Below are 14207 nucleotides of genomic sequence, written 5' to 3' on the forward strand. Positions count from 1 at the left end.
GGCTGGATTTGAATTTTAATTTGTCTGACTTTAGACCCAGACCTCTAACTACCATATTACCAACTGCCAGAAATATTCCTATTCATATAGTACTTTAGAATTTCACAAGCTGTATTCTCACATAGACCTTATAAGACCAACAGTATAGGTACTGTAAATCACATTTGCCATTTATGATACTTTAAAGGTTAAATGTCTTGTCCACAACTATATAAATAATATTGGAGGCAGGATTAAAACATTGGTACATTGTTTATATCCACCATGTTACTCTGCTTCAATTATTGTTTTTATTGTTATTATTTTAAATTTGGGAAGACACAGTACTGTACTGAAATTATTAAGGCACCATTTTTGCATCCTAAAGTAAAAGATTTCAGAGATAATTTCACATATAGGTTAATAGGTTTTCAGAAAAACATACATCAATTGATTATTAAAAATAAGAGCACAAATGCAAAGTTTTGGAATTTATTCTAACATTTCTCAAATATTTAGGATAATTTTAAGTGAATACAGGGAGAGCTCTTTCCGAGGTCTGGCTCTAGGAACATTCATGCTGTCCTTGCAGCTGCAGTGATGGAGGGAAAAAAATGACATGTTGCCTTCATTTAGCAGGGGAAAAAAAGATTTAAGCACTTTGGCAGCCAGAGAAAGCACTGAGCAGTCAATACATGCAATTCTTACATGTAAGCAGAAAAGCTGACGCTATTTTCTCCTTCTTAACTGTCTGACCAGTGTCCACTTTCTACTTTTTTGACTAAAAATAAGATAAAATTGCCGTACAGCTAGAGGCCAACATATTCTCAACAGTAATGTATTCAAAATTGGCATGGTGTCTTTAGTACAAAGAGATGTAGAGAATGCAAACTTTTGAAGGAATGAATTGAGCAGTATCTTTGCTGAATGTATCTTTCTTGAATATTTTTATTGTAATCCCTGTGCATTCTCTAGGACCTGTATTATGAGATTCCCAGTATCATTGCTTATTTTCTCTTCTCTTCTATCATGGAAGAGATTCCTATTCCTCAGGAATGTTAATCCTTGATTGCTTTCCTCATAATGGCTGCAGAATCTTGTAATAGCCTTCTTTCTATTCATTGACTCTGTGTCCATCTCTTAGTATCTGTTTTTGCCCCTCTCTAGTTGTCATTTATTCTCTTGTCTTATTTGCACTATTTTGTCTTCTCTCTCAATCAATTCTTTCTTCAATCCTATGTGTTTCTTTTGCTGTTTCTTCTCTCTGAAGTTCTATTCTTTCTCTTGTTCCTTTTAGCTTTAATCTATTTCTTTCTTTTTTCTCTGTTACTTGTTGTATCTCACATTTTTCCACTCTCTGATTCTCAAAATACTTGCATATTCTTGGTAGTTAAATTCTTCACCATTCTAAGATCATATTACCTACCATCCCGTCTCATTCTTCTCCAATACTGTCAATTTTTTTTTAGATAAATAGTGTATACTAAATAACTTAAAAGTTATTTCTCACATTCTTCAACCTCTTGGAAAAGTCTTCTACTCAAATCACCCAACTGTTTTCTCAAAACTCAACAGTGATCACTTGTTACCAAATCCTATCTTCTTTTTTACTTTCTTCTGCCTACTAGACTTTTCTGAATTATTTGGTACTGCTAATCAACTCATTTTCAAAACTATCATGCTAAATTTTCTCTTTGTTCAAGACCATTTTCTCTAAAATTTAAATTTACTCCTCTTCATTGTCTTGGTTCGTTAAGGTTAGTAGTCCCCAAAATCCCCAGCCTTCTCTCCTCTAACACCCCCCTCTCTATTGACAATCTTATTCCTTTGTGAGCTTTAGCTAATCATTCAAATCAGTTGACAATTGAAATTGTATTTTCAACTTTGACAACTTTAACTCTGAGCTTAAGTCTGAAATCTCAAAATACCCATAGAGAATCTCCATATGAATATCCTACTAGCCCCATCAGCACTTAAAACATAATATTTCCAAAAACAAAATTATGATCTTTCTATATAGACCTTCCCTTTGACTTTAATATTTTTGTCACTAGTACTTCTATTGTAGTCAGTCTCCCTCAGCAAAATTACTGTATTTTTGATTCTTCCCTCTTCTTGACCTAACTTTGAAGTATCTAGTAACAGTGCATAGAATGCTGAGTCTAAACTCAGGAAAACCCGAGTTCACATCTGGACTCCAATGCTGGGCAAGTCATTTACCTTCTTTTTGCTTCAGTTTCCTTATCTCTAAAATGGGCAATTTTCATAGTATTATTGTGAGGATCAAATGAGTTAATATTGTTAATATGTTAATATGACTTAGCTCAATGCCTGGCATACAACAGGCCCTTTCTAAATAATTATTCCTTTCCCTTTGCTCTCATATTCAAGAAATTACCAAATACTTTTGACTTCACTACTGGGACATATTTTCCATTTGTGTCTTTTTCTCTATCCCCATTGCAACTAAGCTAATACAAGCATCCTTTGCCTCCTACTTATTACAATAGTCTGATCTCAGGTCTTTTCACCTGTTCATATTCTTCCAATCTGTTCTTTATACTACTGCCAGGAATGAATTCTTATTTTTAAGTCTCATTTTTTTGTCTTCTTTGCTTAAAAATCTTTAGTTTTTACCTATCACCAAACATATAAAGATCAAATTCATTTTATTAGCATACAGTATATTCTATGATCTTGTTTTAAAGCATTTACAACTTTTTCTTTATTTTCATTTGTATTTCTGTATCCAAATGTGATATTCTGAGTTTCTAAAAAAAATATCTCATATATATGTCAGTCAACAAGCATTTACTAATCCCTTACTATGTTCCAAGGACTGTGATAGACATTGAGAAAACAAAGAAATAGAAATGAGGCTTTCTGTTCTAAAAGAGTTCACATAGTCCTCAAGTCTTTTAATTTGCTTCTTCTTTTGTTACTTTCCATTCTTCAATTTCAACTTCTATGACTTTCCCTCCTAGAGCTCAATTCTTTTTTTTTTAATTTGTACTAATGAATTTATTTATTGCTGTGTATTATTACCTTCCTAATCCTCTTAAGTTCTATATAGAGACCTCATCAAAGGATATAATTCTTGGATGGTTCTTGAAAACTTTTTCAGTAGAGGAAAAGCTAGAAAGGATTCAAATGCAAACTTGCTTCTGAGTTTTGTACTTGTCATCAAAGGACTAGTCTAAATAATCGTAGAGAATGTATAGATTATTAGTAAGATAATGTTATTGAACAATTAGAGATACTTAAAGCATGAGAAGAAATTTGGTGGTATTCATTTTTCAGTTGTGTCTGGCTCCCCTTAGCCTCATTTGGAGTTTTTTGGGGGCAAAAATACTGGAGAGGTTTGCCATTTCCTTCACCTTTTATTCTATAGATGAGGACACTGAGGCAAAGCAGGGTTAAGTGACTTGCCCAGGCACAACTAATAAATATCTAAAACCAAATTTCAACTCAGGAAGATGTCTTTCTGACCATTTTTTTTTTGCTTGCTTCTGCTTCCAGTACATATAGATGATTTTTAAAGTTTAATTTAAATGGCCATCAAACCTTATATGTACACAAATCCTCTCAACTAAAAGGAATCATGCTAATTTTAGTATTTTTATATTTTTAAATGACAGTACTATGAGTTTAATTTGACTAAAAAACTATAGTACTGATTATTCAAATAATTTTGTCAGTGTTTATTGTCTTCTCAATAGGAAGTACAAAGCTTGATTGGAGGGATGTATATTCATCAACAAAAGAATATTTGGAAACAAAATAGAAAGAAGGCATGCTAATTTTCTGATGACATTTGTGATTCATGTAAACATTGGTATGTTCCAACTTGTATGTAGTTTAACTCAGATTATAAGAGCAAAAAACCTAAGTAGCCCAAGGGACCATATGCCTTTATTTTTAGTTCCCATCTTGAGAAAATCAGTTAAACTAATCAACAGTAGCCTTTTCCTTGTCCTCTGTGAGAGCACATAGAGGCAGAAGCTCCATGACATTTCTTAACAAAAAAAGTTTATTAGAGGGGGGAACATTCCTTCACCATGATTGACATCAGCCAATCCCTCTTATTTACCTAATTACTGAAGAAGTTCCAGGAACAAGAATCATTTCCCCTTATCCTAGATTTTATGATATGTTCTGAGTCTCTATTATTGATGAAGTCTCAGAAAAATGGACTAGTGACCCTTTATTTATGAGAATAATAATATTAATAATAATAATGGATGTTTATATATTATTTTAAAGCTTGACACTTGTGTTGCCTATTCAAGCATCACAATACTTTGATGTATGTATTTTAAGTATTTTATTATCCAATTTATAGCTGGGAAAGAGGTCCTGAGAAATTAAGTAACTTAGTCATAATCCCACTAATAGTTTATGAGATAAGATTTGAACTCAATTCTTTCAAACTCTATACCCAGAACTTTAGCCACATTACTTCAGGAAAACAAACAAGCATGGGAAAAGTTCACAGACTGCCACCTGATGAATCTCAAAAGGTATTATTATGATATACTAGAACGCCATAATAATACTATCCATGGAATAGAAGAGAGGCAAAACGAATCTATGTTGTAGAATCCTGTGTAACAAAACATTTAAAAATCCTTTCTGATGCTCATAAACCCTAGAATGCATAGTTTATACTGAGGCTTCAATGTGATAGCTCTTTTCAGGTTCCTATGTGTGTAAAATGTTTGCAACTTGAATTATCAGCCAAATCATTTAGTTGTTTTGATATCAAATAGTCACAGACTTACTTCAGAAAAATGCATTACAGAACTTACCATTTTGTTCTGATCTTAAAACTGAATTACTCACCACGGGTCAACATCATTTCATCAGAAACTTCTTTATACAGGAAAACCAAAAGTAAGTTAACCATCTGAGCTTTACTTCCTATCAGTTCTGTGGGGATAAAATTAATTGATTCTTAAAGTAAGATGTTGATTAGTATAATTTGATCTAAGACAAATAATCACAATGAGACTAATGAATGTTGTGTTAAAGAAAAATGATTTTAACTATGTAGAGGTCAAAAGAAATCTCCCCAAAATTAAAAAAATTATCTATTATTTATACACTATATATATATATATATATATATATATATATATATATATTTTAAGAACCAAAGTTAAAGCTAAGTTTTTCAAAAATAATGTTTAAGGGACACTAATACATTGTTGGTGGAACTGTGAATACATCCAACCATTCTGGAGAGCAGTTTGGAACTATGCTCAAAAAGTTATCAAACTGTGCATACCCTTGATCCAGTAGTGTTACTACTGGGCTTATATCAAAGAGATCATAAAGAAGGAAAGGGACCTGTATGTGCATGAATGTTTGTAGCCCTTTTGTAGTAGCTAGAAACTGGAACCTGAGTGGATGCCCATCAGTTGGAGAATGACTGAATAAATTGTGGTATATGAATATTTTTGGAATATTATTTGTTCTTGAAATGACCAACAGGATGATTTCAGAAAGGCCTGGAGAGACTTACACGAACTGATGTTGAGTGAAACGAGCAGGGCCAAGAGATCATTATATACTTCAACAACTATACTAGATGATGACCAGTTCTGATGGACCTGGCCATCCTCAGCAATGAGATCAACCAAATCATTTCCAATGGAACAGTAATGAACTGAACCAACTCGCCCAGCAAAAGAACTCTGGGAGATGACTAAAAACCATTACATTGAATTCCCAATCCCTATATTCTTGCCCACCTGCATTTTTGATTTCCTTCACAAGCTAATTGTACAATATTTCAGAGTCTAATTCTATTTGTACAGCAAAATAACGGTTTGGTCATGTATACTTATTGTGCATCTAATTTATATTTTAATATATTTAACATCTAGTAGTCATCCTGCCATCCGGGGAGAGGGTAGGGGTAAGAGGGGAAAAATTGGAACAAGAGGTTTGGCAATTGTCAATGCTGTAAAGTTACCCATACATATAACCTGTAAATAAAAGGCTATTAAATTAAAAAATAAAATAAAATAAAAAAATAATGTTTAACAATGATATATACTTAGACAATATAAGATATTAGAACTAGAAGATATCTTAGAGATAATTCAATACAAACCCTCCATTTCACAAGTAAGACCAAGACAGGTAAAGTGATTTGCTTAAATATCACATAGGTAATTAGTAGGAGAACTAGGATTAGAATCCAGGTCTTCTAATTCCAAATCTTGTGGTCTCTTACCAAACAGAAGAAATTGGCTTTATCATCACCTTCTTTTTTGGTACATTCCATTAATAGATATGATTTCAATCAATTATTCAAACAGTTACTTGTCAGGATGACTAAAGGGAAGTCTTCATTTCTCATATCACAAATTTTCATCTTATATAATCCATTGTTACTCCAAATCTCAATTACTTAAAGAATTTCATGAGTTTTAAATTGTAAACTATTTAAAATTTAAATAGAGAGGCATTTAATGGAATTATGACTTCTATTTATCAAGTAATTTGATAAGAAGATCTTCATTTTTTTAAATATAGGCAATAAAAGAAATTAGCTATCTTAAAAAATTTGTTCTTAACATATAGTCAGTCTTCAACATTCTCACATTTAACTCTCATGACTTCAAGAATTCAGGTGATTTTAAAGAGTAGTCTCATTTTCACATTTGCATCAACTTTGCACATTCATGACTATGCAAATTACAGAAAAAAAAAAGAAACAAAAGGTGTGATGTTGTACAAGTTTGTGAAACAGCTGGTGTCTTACTAGGCACTTCACTGCTCTTGTTCACCCTACCATTGTTGGATAAGAGCTCCCCATGCATTCAGTGTTAGAGGTGACATGAAGATCTCTGCCAGACCTTCACCCATCTCAGGGTCTTTTTACAACTGCATCTAAAGAAAGCCTCAGTAACCTCTCCATTGTTTTTCAGAGGAGCTAAAGTAGAGAAATTTATAGAAATATAGTATTGTCTGAAATGATATGATTTTTTTGCTTTGGTTTTTGATTCAGATGTTAGCACAAAAGGTCACAGAATTCTAGGAAATTAATAGTGGGAAAATGTTTTGCATGTTACTGATTATATTTTCATACTCTATTTTATGAGTTAATTTCATGGTTACTGTTTTAGGGAAAACACATGTTACAGAATTAATGTTTTGTTATAAAAAATTGTGTGAAGAAAGGTGAATTTTTTGGAATGTCTAGTGTAAAATCATAGTTTTTGGTAGTAACAAACTTAACCTCCCCTCCACCATTTCACTGTGTTAATCTATTGACATCTGAGTTTTTTACTTTCACACCAATCTAAATATGTTACCTTTATAAAAGTTGAGGATTTGTCGTGCATCATTTAAATTCTGAGTCATACAACTCTGACTTTTTACTGTTGTTGCATAAGAAAGTTTGTGAGGTAGTGTGGTACAATGGAAAGAATGCTGGGTTTGGAGTTTGAAGATATTGTTTAAAATCCTGACGTCACTGTTTAATGAATGGATAACTCACTTTATGAGAGACAGAGAAAAAGAGAGAAACAGACAGAGACAAAAAAAGAGAGTGAGACATACAAAGAGAGAAAGCCAGAAAGACAAAAACAGAGACAGAGACAGAAAAAGAGAGAGAGACACAGGGACACACAGAGAGAGAGAGAGAGAGAGAGAGAGAGAGAGAGAGAGAGAGAGAGAGAGAGAGAGAGAGAGAAAGAGAGAGAGAGAGGGAGAGAGGAAGAGGCAGAGAGAGACAGACAAAGACAAAGTGTCTCTCTCTCTCTCTCTCACACACACACACACACACACACACACACACACACACACACTCACACATACAGATCAGAGAGAGGGAGATAGAAAAAGGGGGGAGGGAGAAGGAACAGTTAGCTTTTACTTTAGATAGAACTTTCAGCCTGGAGTGAACAAAGACCTGTATTTAAACATATAAACATATCCTTAGATACTAATTATGTGATTCTGAGCAAATAACTTAAGTTCATTATAACTCAGTTTCTTCAAAAATATTAAAAAAAACTTGTAATAAGACCTGCCTCCCAAGGGAGTTCTGAAGATTGTAAAGTGCTTAATAAGTGCCTACAATTTAATAGATGCTGAACAAATACTTATTCTACTTCCTCAAACCAACCCCTTCAAAATGGACCTGGTGCAAATTCAAAAAGCATGCTGGACTTCTGAAAACAATTTCCCTTGGCTGGCTGTGTAGTAATAGTATGTTCCTGGATGTCCGGTTAAAAAATATAAAGGTCCCTTGAAGGGGAACTTCAAGGTTTCAATTATAGAAGTTTGTAATTAAAGCTATAAATAGTACAATATAATATAGTCCTCCTGTTTGAAAAAATATAATGAAAACATTGAACAGAAAAGAAAACAAAGCAAATGGAACACTGTATAGAGTGCCAAGGAAGGCCATCATCTTGAGCAGTATTGTGAGCACAGGACTTGCTTGTCTTCTCCCTAAAAGAGATTTGTATCCATAAGCCTTAATGTACCCACTTTATTCAGCACATAAAGATATACTACTGTCAGCCTAAGGAATCTACTTATATGAGGTATCAACATACTTCCCACCCTTTGGCCAGAAAATTACACAAAATTGTCTTTATGATTTAAATGTGAACAATCCCTTTGGAGATTGACATTTTTAAAATGTTGAAAGTTATCTTTGTACTTTTTTATACTTATACCTTTTATGAAATAAGGCTTGTGTTACATTATCAAACCTGGGCAACCTGGCATTGCTGTTATTTGATTTTTAGTATTTGAGAGCAAATTAAACAACTCTGACACTTGTTCCCTGAGTAATCTACATGCTATTAACAAGAAGAGTGATTTTGTTGTGGCTACAGGGTATGGGGAAAGAAAAATAATAATGAACACCTTATTTATAGCCTACCCCAAAATATTAAATGTTGCCATGGTATATGACTAAGGAGCATTTAGACATCTTTTGAATAGAAATGATGAGCAACATTAATTCAGATGTACTTAAACTTGTCCATTAGAATCCAAGTTTGCCCTGAGAATTAACCACTGAAAATGTAAACAAATATAAAAAATATCCAAAGAGGAATGAATGATCTTATAGTGCACACACTGAGAGAAAACTAAAGAATGATTTAAATACTGAGATAGTAGGGAGCTTAAAACTTGCTTTTGGCTATGTCCCTGATGAGGCAGCAAAAAAGTATCACAGACATAAACTGTCAATGCTTTTAAAATGACTTGATTTTATGATGTTTCCTACAGGAAGTTACTTCCTAAAATCCTTCTCACTCTGAAACATTACAATAAATTTGATTCTTTAATTTTCTAAACTACTTCTCCTGGCAGGAATAACTGGATCTGCTTTTTGCCCCAAGCTAAGTTTCAGTCAACAGATAATAAGAGAAAAAAAATGAAATCAAAGGAGAGAGGGAGACAGAAGAAAGAGAATTAGTTCTGAAGCCTCCATGTCAATTGACTTTTTTTTTTCTCCATATAAATAAAGTCTTTGTGGATTAAAAAATACATTATGTCAATTGACACAGCTTGTTCCTCTGTGGTATACTTAAGAATACCATTTCTATTGTTGATAATAATAATGACAATAGGAATAGTAATCTCATAGTTTTATCTAGTTAATGCATTGAATAGAAGGTGATCATTCTAACCAATTGTCTTTTACATATACATATATATATACACATATATATGTTTATATGTATTTATATCTTGTTTTTCATTGTTTGGTATTTATGAATTTACATGAATTTACAAGATCTGATGAGATAACATGATTTTTTCAAGTAAAATATTCTTAAAGATATAAATGGGGGAGAAAGTAGGACAAGGGCTATTATATCTAAATATCCAAGACAAATAATCCACTTATTATATGATCTAAACTCAAAGTTCTCCTTGAGTAACTCTTAATTGATTAAAAGGCTTACAAGAATTAGGTGACATTAAGTTTACTGAATTAACAAAATATTTCTTTTCAGATGATTGGCTTATCATATAATTGCATCAATGATATTTGTTGTATTGCTTTAAGAAATGTCAAGGGGCACACTGAAAATGTTTTAAAAGATATGATAAAAAGAAGACTAATGAAGTAAGTTCTGCATGATTTAATTAATTGTGGTCTCTGGATCCTACTACAGGTCCAAATTCACAGTAAGACAAATAAATCAATTAATCAATCAATGAGCATTTATTAAGCATCCATTATATATGTGCCAAATGCTATTCAAGGAATAGAAATTAAAGGAATGAAATAATCCCTATTGAAAAGTAAATTATGTTCTAAGAAGGAAGACACACACACATATGTGTGTATATATATATATATATATATATGTATATATATGTACATATATATATAGCAATTATAAAGTAAATGAATATAAATATTACAAAGTGTTAAAACGTAAGTTAGTTTGGGAGAAAAGATACCCGTATATGAGAATCAGGAAAAGTTTCATGCAAAATGGAAAGGAGTTAGGGGTAGAATAGAAAGACAGACAGACAGAGATAAGAAGCAAGAGACAAAGAGAGAAGAGAGAGGGAGAGAATGAAAGACAGAGATGGGAAGAGAAGAAGAGAGGGAAGAGAAAAGGGAGAAGAAGAGATTTAATCTGTATGGTGAAGTGTATTCTAGGTATGGAAGATGATCATCAGTGCAAGGGCAGAGAGATGAGAATTATTGATGAACAGAATAAATATAAGTAGTTTGGCTGAATCACACAGTAGAAGTAATAACCACAGAAAATAGAAGATGTATTGAATAAAGCTTTAAAGGCTAAATTAAAATTTATATTTTTTTCCTGGCAGCCTTATGCAGTGAATGAAGGGTAGAATCCCATGGTCAGAGATCTTTCCCTAAGGAAAATCATTTTGACAAGACTCCAATCTACCCTATACATCAAGAGAACAACAAAGAGATTATGGCAATGATCTAGGATAGTGGTATCAAACTAAAGTTAAAATCAGAGCCATTAAATCAACAGCACATAAGACTGAATATTGATATAAAAGTCACATAGAAAAACACTCTCTTTTCTTCTGTACTTTTATTTATTTTGTGAAAATCTCCCAATGAGATTTTAATTTTATTTGGCCTTATTTGGGAGTGTTATAGGTCATATGGGCTTGTGGTTTTACCCTTCCGATCGAGAGGAGATGGAATGAGTGGCAGCTGTGTGAGTAGAGAAAAAGTTAGATGTGAGAGACATTGTGAAATTGGTAATGGCTTGGATGAGTGAGTGAGGGTTGTAATGCTAAGATTAGAATCCTGAGAAACGGGAAGACTATTGCTCTTTTGACAGAAACAGAACTTGGGAAAGGAAGGGCTAAGTGTGAGGTTAAAAAGGGGGGGGGAGATAAAAAAAATAAAAAACTGAAGAAGAGATGTCTTAGACATATTAAATTTGAGATTTTTCAGAGCATTCAGTTTGAAATACTTAGTAGTGAACTATTGTTGTGAATTGAAGTCAAGAGGAGGGAGAAGGTAGGGTAGAGGTATTAGAAGATATTGGAATAGCTTCTAACAACTAGTTATCCAAATGCAGAATGGGGTGCCTCAAAAGATTATGGGTTCTCCCATCATATGGGTTGTCAAATATTCAGGCAACACATTGGAAACACTATAGAGTAGATTCTTGCTCTGGTAAAGCTTGTACTAATTTCTGATTCTCTCTCAATTTTGAGATTCTGTGATTCCGTTGTTTCTTGAGACATCAAAAAGAAAAATTAAAGAGGGGGAAGATTTTGAATACCTGAAAGTCAACTCTATATTTGGATGTTATTATTACCCATGTACCTCAAGATTATATACAAGTTTTGTTCCATGGTACCATTGAAGATTCATTATTTTTCCTGATATGAAAAATCCTAGGCAATATGAACAACCTAATATTCTTTATATTCTACCCCACAATTTATGAGACATGTCATACTTCAAACCCAGTGAAGAATAAACAACATAATGGCAAATGGTAGATTTCTACATGAGATACAAAATGTTTCTTGTGTTTTAATATGAATTAAAACAGTGAAATAAAGTAAAAAGTGAAAAAGGAAAGGAAATAAAACAGAATTACATTACAAGCCGTGTATTTACTTTGAAGATTTAATGAATAAATTTATGCTTTTAAGAGATTTTAATACAAAACTCAATTGTGGAAAAAATAAGGAAAAACAACATATTTAAAGCTTCAAAGTCACTGAAGTTTACATAAATAAATCTTGACTATTCCATGGACTCTGTCATAGTCTTCGGTTTCCTCATTTATAAAAAGAGATAGAAAAATATCTAGCAAAGTTCTTCCACAGAATTCTAATGTTTTATGGTTTCTTCCTACATGCTGATTAACTGTTTTTAAAAAGTTAAATTTAATTCATTTAACATTCAATAAAGTATTTCCCTGAAAAGGTAAGCATATGATGTTGTAATAAGTAGTAATGATATCAATGCTTTCAAAGTAATTTGGTATTTGCTCTACAAAAGTAAAATATCTAATTCTAATACCATTAGATATTATATTATGTCTAAGGCTTCTTAGCTTATACTTAACCATGAACCATTAACATTGTTTAATGGCCATCACTAAGAAGTACATTTATATTAGAGTTAATAAGAAAATATACCTAGGTTTGAGATAGTCTGCATTCATAGCTAAATATAATTATGCAAATCTCTTCATAATTTCCTATAATTTTAAGATGCATTTCAAATCTAGATATTATATATAAGGAGAATTGTTGTTTAAAAATAACAAAATCCTCAAATACTAAAACTGTGATGTTATGAGGGAGAAAGGAACCAAACAGTTTTCTAAGTCAATCATAACTTACATGTAAGGGAAACTGAGGCTTAAAGTTATCTATATCAACAGGTGGTTTGTTTTGTTCAAATGCTGATTTTATTAGTGTTGCGTGGTCTGTGGAAATAAGCTTTTACAAAATTAACTATTAGACATGCTAAGTAAATTTAGAAAGGAAAAGGAGTTTCATTATCTTGCTTAACTTTTTCCTTTTGAAGACATGATGATAATCACTAACCATTAATAGGAAAATTTCACAAAGTCCTCTTAATTGCTTCTGTCATTCTTTTCTCAATATCATTTATCTTTAGGAAAGGATTGTTATTACATCTTAGAGGATCAAGTAATACAAGTCTACATATTGCAGAGAGCAATACATAGCAAAAATTCTTCTATTAGACTCCTAACACTGAGGTTCTACTACTAATTATTCTATTTTCTGAAAAATGAAAGTATTGTAAATTTTGCCTATTGTCCCAGCTCTAATTTTAATTTCAGAGTAGATGCTTTTTTCTTTATTTTTGTCCTCCTGAACTATGATAATAGTCATATATCTCTTATTTTATAGAAAGCTGAATACTCAAATCTCATTAATTCAGTATTTTCTTCCAATGGTCTAGATAGTAATTCATACATGTCTGTCCATCTTATAAGACTCTTATCCATGTTTCATGAAAATTTTGCAAAATTTTACAAAACATCTGATATTCAACACACTAAAATTCAACAACTAGTGATAAAAAAAAAAAACAACTTTCTTTGCATTCTTCAGGCATTGAGAAAATACCAGTGAAACCCTTTGACTAACTAGTTTTCATTCCTTTGCTTTGCTACATGGCCATCCATCTTCTCTTCTGGTAATAAAATTCCCTTTATACCTCATTCTTCAGAATTTCTCATTAGGGAACCAGTTCAATGCAAGTATAGGCATTATTTGGGCAATAGACAAGTAATAGACATTCTTTTTCATTCGGGATAGCCTTGTGGATGAACAGGCCAAACTTTGAGCCTTTAAATCATTTCTAATTGTTCTGGCAATAGGTTTTATAATATGAAATATACACGCATATTCTGTATATATGTGAACCTCAAATATTAAACACTTTGTTCTTTTAACAGAAGTTAAAAACCTAAGAACAAAATAGATGCTGGATATCAATTAATATGGAACAAGCTTGTTATTGCCTTGCCAAGTTTTTCATCATCAATTATCATCTGACCTCTTTGACAGAAATAGTGCTAATCAGAGAAGAATTTATTTTTTTTAGAACTGAATTTTTAAAATATTCTTATGTTGAGATAAGAGTATTTTTACCATTAAGAAAATTAGGCTATCAACAAACAATACCCCAAGTAAAGTTGGAGGTATGGTTTTAAATGAGATTTTGACTTCATAGGTAAACAGTATAT

The 14207-nt window shown here is 32.1% G+C and overlaps 1 protein-coding gene and 1 long non-coding RNA gene across 15 annotated transcripts in view; one reads left to right on the forward strand and one right to left on the reverse strand.

Annotated features, from left to right (window-relative positions):
- MAGI2 (membrane associated guanylate kinase, WW and PDZ domain containing 2) overlaps window positions 1-14207 on the forward strand; it is a 1604868-nt gene that overhangs the window by 820417 nt on the left and 770244 nt on the right. The gene's annotated exons all lie outside the window — the stretch shown is intronic.
- LOC116419659 overlaps window positions 1-14207 on the reverse strand; it is a 127311-nt gene that overhangs the window by 19601 nt on the left and 93503 nt on the right. For all 3 annotated transcript variants that reach the window (XR_004229928.1, XR_004229929.1, XR_004229927.1), the window contains exon 3: window positions 4822-4908. This is a non-coding gene — a long non-coding RNA (uncharacterized LOC116419659). The remainder of the gene's footprint in view (window positions 1-4821; window positions 4909-14207) is intronic.

This window comes from Sarcophilus harrisii, chromosome 5, assembly GCF_902635505.1.
Source record: "Sarcophilus harrisii chromosome 5, mSarHar1.11, whole genome shotgun sequence".
Lineage (NCBI taxonomy): Eukaryota > Metazoa > Chordata > Mammalia > Dasyuromorphia > Dasyuridae > Sarcophilus > Sarcophilus harrisii.